Below are 11,205 nucleotides of genomic sequence, written 5' to 3' on the forward strand. Positions count from 1 at the left end.
TTATTACCTTCTTTTTATAGGTTATCTGTGATTGCACTAATATATTTTTTTTTGAACAGCACATGCTGAGCGACGATCACTGAGACCTTAATGACGTCCTTGTTAATTATCAAATAAGACTTCTCTACCAGTATTTATTTACTTACAATGCATCGGGATATTGTCTATTTTGTCAACGTAAAGAGAATGTTTTTTTTTCCTTGAACTTTGAACTATATGGCCATACCAACTGGCTATATGGTAATGTAATGTGTAGGATAAAAGAATGACATTAGATACAATCCAAAAGGTAGCTACGATGATGTATGTGCGCTTCAAAGTTACGATTTGTCTCTATCTCAGCCCCAACAGCAGGGCGAGAAGTCTGTCCACGCTTATGGCTCTCATCGCCATCAAAGACACTCCACATAACGCATAGGCTGTGATGGTGGCTGTGTCACTCTGCGAGTCGACAAGGACTCAGAAAATTGCCTATTATGGCAAAAAGCTTATTTTTGTCGCTTTAACTTGTCAGGTACACCCCGTATGAAATTGGAATAAGAGGAAAATATATTAAAACACATGGAACATTATCATTGTTTTCTCTGTGCGACAAACAATTCCTCCTCGGGAAGTCACTCATTACCAACGGTTCAGTACGAGTTACTTTGCTCGTGAATAAGTTTAACCCCTGAGCAACACGACTCGCGGACAAAGTAGTGACGTGCCGCTATGCTAATAACGAGGACTAGCTCGTAAGCTGACCCAGTTTTATTGACAGGGTGTCAATCAAATGTCCATATCATTTGTGTAAAGTTGAGGCTTGAATCGTTATCAGCATCAGCAAGCTAGAAATAAAGAAACTGAAACAACCGGTTATGGTGAATTTTATTTCACACGCATTATTAAAGCTTGTTAACATTCACAAGCAACGTCACCACTTTACATATTCATAAGCATTACGGAAATTTTTCTGGGACGACTAAACAAATTCGAGACTAAACATCGACAAATGCAACTCGGTTGGCAATATGGCGTCGATAACAAGCCTCTTTCTTTGAGTTAAGAAAAAACGTTGAATTTAAAAAACTCTTTTAAACTTCTCTTTGAAGTTTTATCCAACAAATTTCTATTGCTAAAAAAAAAAAAGAAAAAAGATTAAACGTGAAAGTAAAATGCACGCATATCTTTTTTCGATTATACCTTGCCGTATTCATGAACATTGGTAGCTAGCAAGCACGAAAAATACTCTTGAAGAGATATGGTTGGTGTTTCATTGCATTTCTTTCAGCTATTTCTGTAAAAAAATAGCTATTTAGTGCACACAACAAGCCATTTTGTTTTAATGAATACTCGATTAAAAGTGGAGCCCCACAGAGCCTTGCGTTAAAGAAATCAATAGTATTGTTCAATGATTGACATTAATCACATGACGAGCTTTGCCCACCAAAAAAAATTTATGCAAATTAGGCTAAGCCGGATCTGAGTTCCGCCTGGCAATTATTAACTGTAAGAGAAGATCTCAGTTCGCGCCCACATCACGTTCAAGGTGTTGCGGATGAAGTTTCTGTAATTACTTTTTGGCACTTTTCGGCGTCAAAATTGCATAGTTTGGGTAACCCAAAACCCTTAAGCTGACCTTTCTTGTCATAACACGAATGTTTTCCAGAAAGGGACACGCGGTAATGTCGGTGTCACTCGTGTGCAGGCATTTTTCCAGGTAAAACCCTCGCGTGGAATCAACTCATGTTTACTTTAACGCTCCTTTTAGGCGCACAATGTAAGCCAAAGCAATTTTATAGTTAAACGTGAAGATCAGATTATTTTCTTCTAAGGATGATAAATGATCGACGCTGAACTAAATTATACGTTGAAGAAAATGCAAAACAGCGTAACATGCAAAAGAGGAAATTTGGAAAAATTCGAAGTTACGGAAACCATGAAAATCTTCGATTTTTAAGAAAGGAAATTTTTATAATTCCAAGCTAAGTAAGCTTTTCTAGTGTTTCATTCTTTAAGGCTTTGTGTAGAGCGGGGCCTTTGTTTTATAAACCGTAAAACTTAGTGACAAGTCGAAACGGCTCGCTCTTGGCTATGATACCAAAGAGTAGAGGTACACCACAGTGATCTTCCAGGTGTTTGATCATCGTCGCCGCTCGTGGTGTACTTCGCTATTTAGGTGAGCGAGATCGACGTTCTTCCTCTCTTTAATTCTGACAGCTGTGTGAAAGACCTGATCCTTACAATGAAAAACGGTCGATTGTGTTTTTTCAGTGGCGGCTTTAAAGCTCGTCCATATTCAGCGCTTATCCTAAACATGGCATCTCTAGCTATCTACAAGACACGCTGCGATGTATTGTTCGTCCATGTTCAACACAACAACTGCGCTAGTGAGATAAAGAGTCGAAAGACCACATTGTTGCGCTCGAGCCAGAGTGCGCTAAGTTTGCCAAGTTCGACAATGGACAACAGATCGTACGGCCTCCCGCAAGAGTAGGGACAAGGTCTATCAGTTACAAGCAATGGATAAGTGGAATTGTAAAAAGTTTTAATTCGTCCGTGCATCGAAAGGCCGATGGTATGTAATTTTCCTCTTTTCCGTTCTTCACACACTCGAATAGCTGTTAAAATTAAATTTAATTGCGGGTTGTGCAGTCAAGATGCAACGTCGCCCAACATGGTTTTAGTTAAACCAGTGTCTTATGAGGCGCTTCCACGAAAATAATTTAGAAGGGAACAACAGCGCTAACCGATTTAATATCTTCTCAAGAACATGTCAAAGTCTATTAAAACGCAGAAATTAAAAATAGTAAGAATTGGTGGTGCACGTTAAAAATCATTAAAGAACAGTTCTCAGTTTGGCTCGATAGTGCTGTCACTTTGCACTAGTTGTTCATAGTGACTTACTCATTACTTTCAGTATTTGTTCGAGCTTTTCTTTGACGAAATAGGGGACATAAAAGAAATCGCAATTCACCTCTAAGGGCCTGATTACATGAGCCGAGCTGGCCCGGTTAGCCGGGCTGATCTCTTTTGTATACACGCTTTGGCGAACACCAAAACAAAAGAAATCAGCCCGGCTAACAGGGCCAGCCCGGCTCATGTAATCAAGCCCTAAAACAAAAATAATAACAAGCTCTTCTCCCAATTGGACACCAGATATGACTGCGTAGTAATAATTGCGTAGTACGCGAAGTTGCAGTGTGAGGAAAATAATTCTAAGTGCTGTACAGCGCGATTTTTAACATAGATTACCTAGCTAAAAGACCTGCTTGTCTTAGATATTTATGATAATATAGGAAGGTCCCCAAGGAATACTAATAACCCGGTGTGTAATTTTGTGATTGACAAAACCTGATAACTCAGGTTTATGTTTGAAAGGGCAAATCATTTAGTACATTTTACTCCAGAAGTAAATAATCTCTTAGCTTTCGTAATTATTATTTTGGTTTCAGGCAAATGGTGTCGAGTTGAAAGATACTAAGTTCCTGAAACATACATCCAAGCTTTGTTGGCAGGCATGCCGAATGCTTTTATAAACGTGCGAGGGAAAAAATGCATTTGCGGCCCCCTGTATGGAGAGAAAAATCCAAAGATTTTTATTACAGGGATGGTAGAGTGAATGATGTTATTTCTGGTCTGAGTCATCAAAGTTCTGTACCATTAGAGTTAAAGAAAAGCTATCGAAGGAATATGGAGGTTGCTGCAAGTAGTAGCTGTTAAACTCTCAACAAGCTTTACAGGCGGCCAAGGAAAGAGCATGGGGCAAGAAATCAAGCACGATTCTCACCCAGTAAACTAAAATGGTTGTTGGAAATTGAGAGGGATGAGCAACCAGAAAGTTTGAAGTAATCTGGTGGCCTGATCTTTTCTCAGGCACTAAAAATAGGAAACTGACCTTGCGATTTTATGTTCCTAAAGTGATACTTTGATTTCAATGATGTGAAGTACACAGTCTAGTTGACTTGTTCGTCATGTTTCCATCAATTTAGTGGCTGTTTCTTGGCAGTTTTTGTAAGTTTGTTTTAAAAAACGATAAAATGTGTTTTGCATTTAGAGGTACAAACTTGTCTGTAGAAGGCTAAGATTAAACCCTGAATACAGCAAAATGACCCTGTAATATTATTGCAATTCATGTCTAGCTGGGCGCACTATACTCTGATGTCCTTCATTCTGTTGTAACCAAATTCAGAGGAAAAAAAACACCAGGAGAGACTCTTAGAGGGATAATATCTGTGGACTTTCACCATTTCTATGGTCATCAGGAATGACAGAATAAAGCAGTAACTGTTCACAAGTCTTAATTCACTTAACTAAAAGAATAATGAGTTGGAGGGAACTATAGATCATTTTGTCCCAAGCATCTCTAATAATTCATGATGGAAATAAAAATAACATTGATAACAATAAAAATGATAATAATAATAACAGTGATGACAATAATAATGATAATAATAATAATAATAATAATAATAACAATGATAAAAATATTTACAATAGTTAGAGAAATAATGTTCATTATCCTGATGGTTACAATTCCTATGATTATTTCCATTAATCTAATCATTATTATTATCATTTATATTACTATTATGATTATTTCAATGTTTATCTATGAACAAAATGGTGTTATTGTTAGTCTAGCTGAATGAGTATCCAAGTGATTGAAACTGGGCCAAAAACAAATTAAGAAAAGACAGAAAAACCCCAAAAACTGTTCAGGACTGCAATTCTTGAGTTGGCTCATTGTGAAAGGTTTTGGGACTTCACTCAGCTAGTGCTGTCTGTGGTGGGCCCTGTGTCAAAGAGAGATGAGTAGCAGCTGAATTAATAATAATAATACTAAGGACAATGATAGCATTGATTGACCAAAGTCACCCTATGACTAATAACAGATGATACGTGACAAACAGCATAAGCAACACACTTTTCAAAACAAAAAGAGCAAGCTAAAACTGCCATAAGATAAAAATAACTGTCCATAAAAGACTGACAGCATAGAGCTGAAAAAAAAATAGGGACTGGTTCTGCCATCAGATAACAACAGTCCATAGACTGACCACCCACGAGAAACAGAACAGATTGGTGGTTCTGCCATCAGATAACAACAGCCCATAATAGACTGACTACCCAAGAGAAACAGATCCACCTGTTAGTTCTGCCATCAGATAACAACAGTCCATGGACTAACTACCAAAGAGAAACAGAACCAGGCAGGTGGTTTTGAATCAGAAAACAACTATTTAAGACCTCTGTACAATGTGTCTTAGAAAATCTTCTGCATTCTAACAATCTATTGAAGAGACAAACTATCAAAAACACTTGAATTTCTATTTGGGGGGAGGGGGGAGGAATGAAATGAAAATCTACTTGCCTCAGCATGCCATCCTTGTCACGTTCTAAAGTCGATGGAAATGGATACACACGAATCTAATCTATACATCTGCCATGCTGCTTTAATGATTCAATCCTCTCTTACATTACCTGCTTACCTACGTCATGTATGGCACACGAAGTGTACCTTACAAACACTACAATCCTCAATGAGCAGCCAATTTCAATTTGAAAATGATGATCACAATCATAAAGATAATGATAATGATAACGGTAACAATAACAAATCATTATTATTATTATCATTTATATTACTATTATGATTATTTCAATGTTTATCTATGAACAAAATGGTGTTATTGTTAGTCTAGCTGAATGAGTATCCAAGTAATTGAAACTGAGACAAAATAATTTCAAGAAAAGCCAGGAAAACCCTAAAAACTGTTCAGGACTGCAATTCTTGAGTTGGCTCATTGTGAAAGGTTTTGGGACTTCATTAAACTAGTGCTATCTGTAGTGGGCCCTGTGGCAAAGAGAGAAGAGTAGCAGCTGAATTAACAATAATAATAATGAAGACAATGATAGCATTGATTGACCAAAGTGCCTCTGACTAATAACAGATGATACGTGACAAACAGCATAAGCAACACATTTTTCAAAACAAAAAGAGCAAGCTAAAACTGCCATAAGATAAAAATAACTGTCCATAAAAGACTGACAGCATAGAGCTGAAAAAAATAGGGACTGGTTCTGCCATCAGATAACAACAGTCCATAGACTGACTACCCAAGAGAAACAGAACAGATTGGTGGTTCTGCCATCAGATAAAAACAGCCCATAATGGACTGACTACCCAAGAGAAACAGATCCACCTGTTAGTTCTGCCATCAAATAACAACAGTCCATGGACTAACTACCCAAGAGAAACAGAACTAGGCAGGTGGTTTTGAATCAGAAAACAACTACTTAGGACAAGCCCTCTGTACAATGTGTCTTAGAAAATCTTCTGCATTCTAACAATCTGTTGAAGAGAAAAATTATCAGAAACACTTGAATTTCTACTTGGGGGGAGGGGGGGGGGTAAATAAATGAAAATGTACTTGCCTTAGCATGCCATCCTCATTGAGCAGCCTATATTTCATTTTGAAAATGATTCAATCACAATCCTAAAGATAATGATAACAATAACAAAATCATTAATAATAATGATAATTATGATAATCATAACAATAACTACAATGACAAAGTCCGTGTTAGTCTGGCCTCTACCTTGCAGAAAATACAGCCCACCAACTGAAGCTGAATTTTTTAAAGGCATTGTATTGCAATTGGTCATTGAGGCACTTAAGCCACCTCACCACGACAAGGTTACATACATACATACTTTATTTATTCCAGAAGCAGACTATGTATACACTAAGAAGAAATGGAAAATATGCTTCCAGAAAAGGAAGTTAAGAGGTTATCCCTATGTGTAAACTCCCTAAAAAATAAGTCTAAATGAAAATAAAATACTTAGTTATAATTAAATATTTAAATACAATTTAAGCTGAGATTTAAAATGCTGAAGATTATCAGCTTCCACTATGTTTCTTGGTAATTCATTCCATAATTTAACAATCCTAATGAAGAACGAATGTTTATAACAATTAAGTCTTGCTGGTTTGACGTAAAGTTTGTACTGATGATTTGCTCTCGTACATCTAGTTGTGGCAAAATCAAAAAAGGTTCCAAAATCTAAATGGTAAAAACCAAAAACAATTTTATAACACTCAATTAAAGATAGATAAGTTCTACGGTCGGAAAGAGTAGGCCATTTTAGCAATTTGCATCGGTCTTCGTAGGACATGTCTCCTTTGCGTTGATTTAAAGCAAGTCTTGAAGCTCTTCGCTGTACATTCTCAAGAGCATGGATGTCCTTGACGAGGTAAGGACACCAGACAGGTACCACATATTCCAAAATTGGCCGTACAAGAGATTTGTAGAGCATAGAAAAAATATTTGCATTAGCGGTGCCTATCGAGCGTTTCATAGAACCTAGGACTTTATTCGCTTTGTTCACAGTTATACCAATGTGGTTACTCCATGAGAGGTCCTTAGTTATTATAACACCGAGATCTTTAAAGTTATCTACGTCTTTCAAGGGCTGTCCAAAGAAATAATTGGTCACTGACTTATCACGTGAATGTGTAATTCGCATAGATTTACATTTATCCGCGTTAAAACGTAATTGCCATTTACAAGCCCATTCGCCAATATTGGTAAGATCTTCCTGAAGACGCTGACAATCTGTGATCGGGTCAATTATCTCTCTATAGATCTTCGTATCGTCTGCATATAATTTGATTGTGGACGATACACATTCTGTTATGTCATTAATATACAGCAAAAACAATAAAGGCCCAAGGATGGTCCCCTGTGGAGTGCCGGAGGTTACATACGACCAATCAGAACAAGATCCCCTGATAACTACACGTTGTTTGCGACCAACCAGAAAATGCCTGAGCCAGTTAAGCAGACAACCGTCGATGCCATTACTTTTTAATTTTAAAAGCAGCCGCTCGTGAGGGACACTGTCAAAGGCTTTAGCAAGATCGAGAAAGATGACGTCGAACATTGAGGAGGAAAAAAGGGGTCTGTAAAATTGACTCCATGCTGATTCGAGATGAGAAATCTGTGTTCGAAGCTTCTTCAGTTCCACTCCAAGGAAATTTACTCTAGCTGATCTTTCGGTAAATTAGGAAGCGAGCTCTTCGGAGTCGTGACTGAGTTTGGCGCCAAAAGATAAATTTTTCGCGCCTTCGGGCTCAAAGTCTAGTGTGGCGGAGTTCACCAGATTTACGATAGTCATAAATCCCGCAGATTTAATAAGTTCGTCGGGTATTATTTTATCACGAAGAAGATGGACCAGCTATTAGACCGAACGTGAACACAACGTGAACGAGGTCGGGAATCCTGGCTAACCCCACTACTCCGAACGATGATTTGGCCGGATGAAGTTCCCGCGTCGCCACACTTTGGATTTCGTCGGGAAATATCTTAAATACATCGCATATGAAATATTTACGCAAAGGAACGTCACATACCTCTTTTAAAAGTAGATACCAATGCTTGGAAGGGTCAAGTGTGGCACTTGTAATCCTGCAAAGACTCTGCGTGGTTAAGTTAGCCGGTGGAAAGTCGCACGTCGAAAATCCGACTGCCTCTATGACTTCATTTCGAATGGTTTCGAAATCGAAAACATGATGCTTTTCGATATTTCGACATGAAAAATCTCGTCGAGGTTTAACATTATAATATTGGTAAGAATTTAACCAGGATACGAGGCCAAGTCGTGCGACCGCCACAGGTTTTGTACCAAAACAATAACATCGTGTACTACGATCGCAAAGCGTGAACACTGATCGATCCACCAAGTGACGCAATACTGGAAATTCGATACGGTTGTTATTCAGGTCGTACGGCACATGAAAATTGCGATATCTTTAGTTACTGTTTTATAGCAAACCAAGCGAAAGAATCACACCTAAATAATCGAAAGAGAGGCTTTTTCGAATACGGCGCCTCGCCGGTATTGCCTCTTCTGTGAAAAGGAAGGATCTTTGAAAGACTACGTGACTAAAAATGTCGTTATAAGGAAACAGGCAGAAACAGAGAGAACGCAGTATTTTATGACCATTACGCGCACAACAAACTTCATTTCATTTCATGATTTTGATTTTCATCGCCAACAGATGACCCCGCGTTAACTCGCACGCAATCGCGTATCTCTCGTGGATTCGTGGGCGCTAATCTGTATAATTACATTGTGGTGTAATTAATGTGATGACATCCACCCAACGCCTTCTTCCCCAAACCTCGGCATCAGTTTACGATGCCTGCTGAGAATTTTTTTCTTGAGCAAAGCTCGTCATGACATAAAAAACATAAATTAGCATGAAAAATATTCACAACACAAAAGAACATAGATCAACGGATACACTATCCTCAACAGACTGCGTACAGACCGCGAACAAAAATATTATTTGAGCTTTTGATTTCTTCCTATCTAATAACATATTTGACGGGCGTTTTCATACAATAATTGTGTATTAGTAATCACTTTCAGCTTTAAAAGTACTATATATAACTCGAGGAGGACCTAACTCCATGGACAGCAAAGTGCTTGTCTGATTAATTGCTTCACTGCTCGTCTTACTTCAGTTGTCTTCTAGCAGTAAAGGAGGGGGGCCTTGGGATTTTCGGTTTTGCGGTTTTGACTGTTTTTTGGATCGGTTTTTCGGTTTTTGGGCCAAAAAGGTTCGGTTTTTCGGTTTTTCGGTTTTGATGTTCAGAGCGGTTTGCGGATTTTATGTGTTTTTGCATTCGATTTTCGGTTTCCACGAAAACTCTGATGCGGTTTTCGGTTTTTCCTTTTTGACCCCTGTAAAGGTGAAAATGTAGCGGTTTTGTCAGGTTTGCATGCGGTTTTCGGTTTTGCTGCCTTTTTTCGTCGGTTTTTCGATTTTGGAGGTTTTTTTTTCCGGTTTTGCGGTTTCCCAGAGGCCCCAGTGCCCCCCTCGTAAAGGAAAGAGGTTTAACGTCGAGTTAAAGTAAAATAAGACACTTGCTCTTCCCCTTAGGACTACAAAGTGTGATGAATACGTTTTACTACAAGCGACTACAATTGTCTCTATAAAGTATGGTGCCTAACAAACTACTAACGCTAACTGTACCCACAGTGTACTGTACACTGCCTTTTTGTATCGCGCCGTGTTAAATGCATTTGGTTGGCTCGGCTGTTGTTGGACATGATCTTGTACTTAGGCCTGTTGACGACTGAGACCCCGAAAAATTTTTATATAGGAGGTGACTGAAATAACAAGGCAAGATGTTGTTAATATAGAAAAATACAGAATGGGTATACGGTAATCCGACGTGTAGCATAAAGCAGCGACACTAGATAAAATCCAAACGCCAGCTGCAATGATGTATGTGCGTTTCAAAGTTACAATAATGTACAGTCTGTGAGGAAGGAGGCTTCAAATGCATATCGACAAAGATTCTTTTGTTCGTGAGTCACAGAAAGCCAAAAACTAGCAACGACAATTAGGCTGGGTAACAAGACCAACCAACAGATCAGTTGTTGCTAGATAACGATACAAGAGTTTGGACGGCGGATGAAGGGGAGATTCTTTGTGAAGGGCAACAAGAATAAGAGAATTGCCAAGAAATGCTGTGATGGAGCGGAGAATGTTGACTGTCAAGAAAGAATTTAAAAAAATTCTTGTTGAAGCCCACCAACCAGAGAGGGGGAACAATACAGTTCTTGAAATGTCTAGGTCTGTGTTCCACCCCAGTAAAATTTGTCGTCGACATTATTCTGTATTCCTCTCTTTTTTTCCTTTTTTGAGAAATATTCGATCTAAACAGCTACACAACGACGACGATCACTAAAAAAAGAGCTCCCTACGTACTGAGTCATATGACTTCCCCATCATTGCTTATTCGTTTGAAAAATGTCAGAGAAATTGTCGCTTTAACTTGTCAGGTACACACCGTATAAAATTGGAAAAGGAAGCAAATACATAAAAACACCTGTAACATAATTACTGTTTTCTCTGTACGACCTAAAATCCCTCTTAAGTTAGCCTACGGGTCCATTATCGACGTTTCAGTAAGAGTTACTTCGCTTGTGAATGATAAGTTTGAGGCCTTGAGCACCGCGACTCGTGGACAAAAGAGCGACGCAAAACTAATAACAAGGACCTACTCGCAAGCTGACCTAGTTTCATTGATGGGGTGTCAATCAAATGTCCATATCATTTGTGTAAAGTTGAGGCTTGAATCATTATCAGCCTAAGCAGGCTAAAAATAAAGAAGATTCAAGTTAAGGATTTCCAACCCATATCA

The 11,205-nt window shown here is 38.4% G+C and overlaps 1 long non-coding RNA gene across 1 annotated transcript; it reads left to right on the forward strand.

The window, feature by feature from the left end:
• The first annotated feature begins 2,650 nt into the window (after window positions 1-2,650).
• LOC148720937 (uncharacterized) lies at window positions 2,651-4,037 on the forward strand. The gene is made up of 2 exons (XR_015993546.1): window positions 2,651-3,307; window positions 3,435-4,037. It is a non-coding gene; the product is annotated as an uncharacterized LOC148720937 (long non-coding RNA).
• The last annotated feature ends 7,168 nt before the right edge of the window (window positions 4,038-11,205 follow it).

This window comes from Stylophora pistillata, chromosome 11 (assembly GCF_964205215.1).
Source record: "Stylophora pistillata chromosome 11, jaStyPist1.2, whole genome shotgun sequence".
Taxonomy (NCBI): domain Eukaryota; kingdom Metazoa; phylum Cnidaria; class Anthozoa; order Scleractinia; family Pocilloporidae; genus Stylophora; species Stylophora pistillata.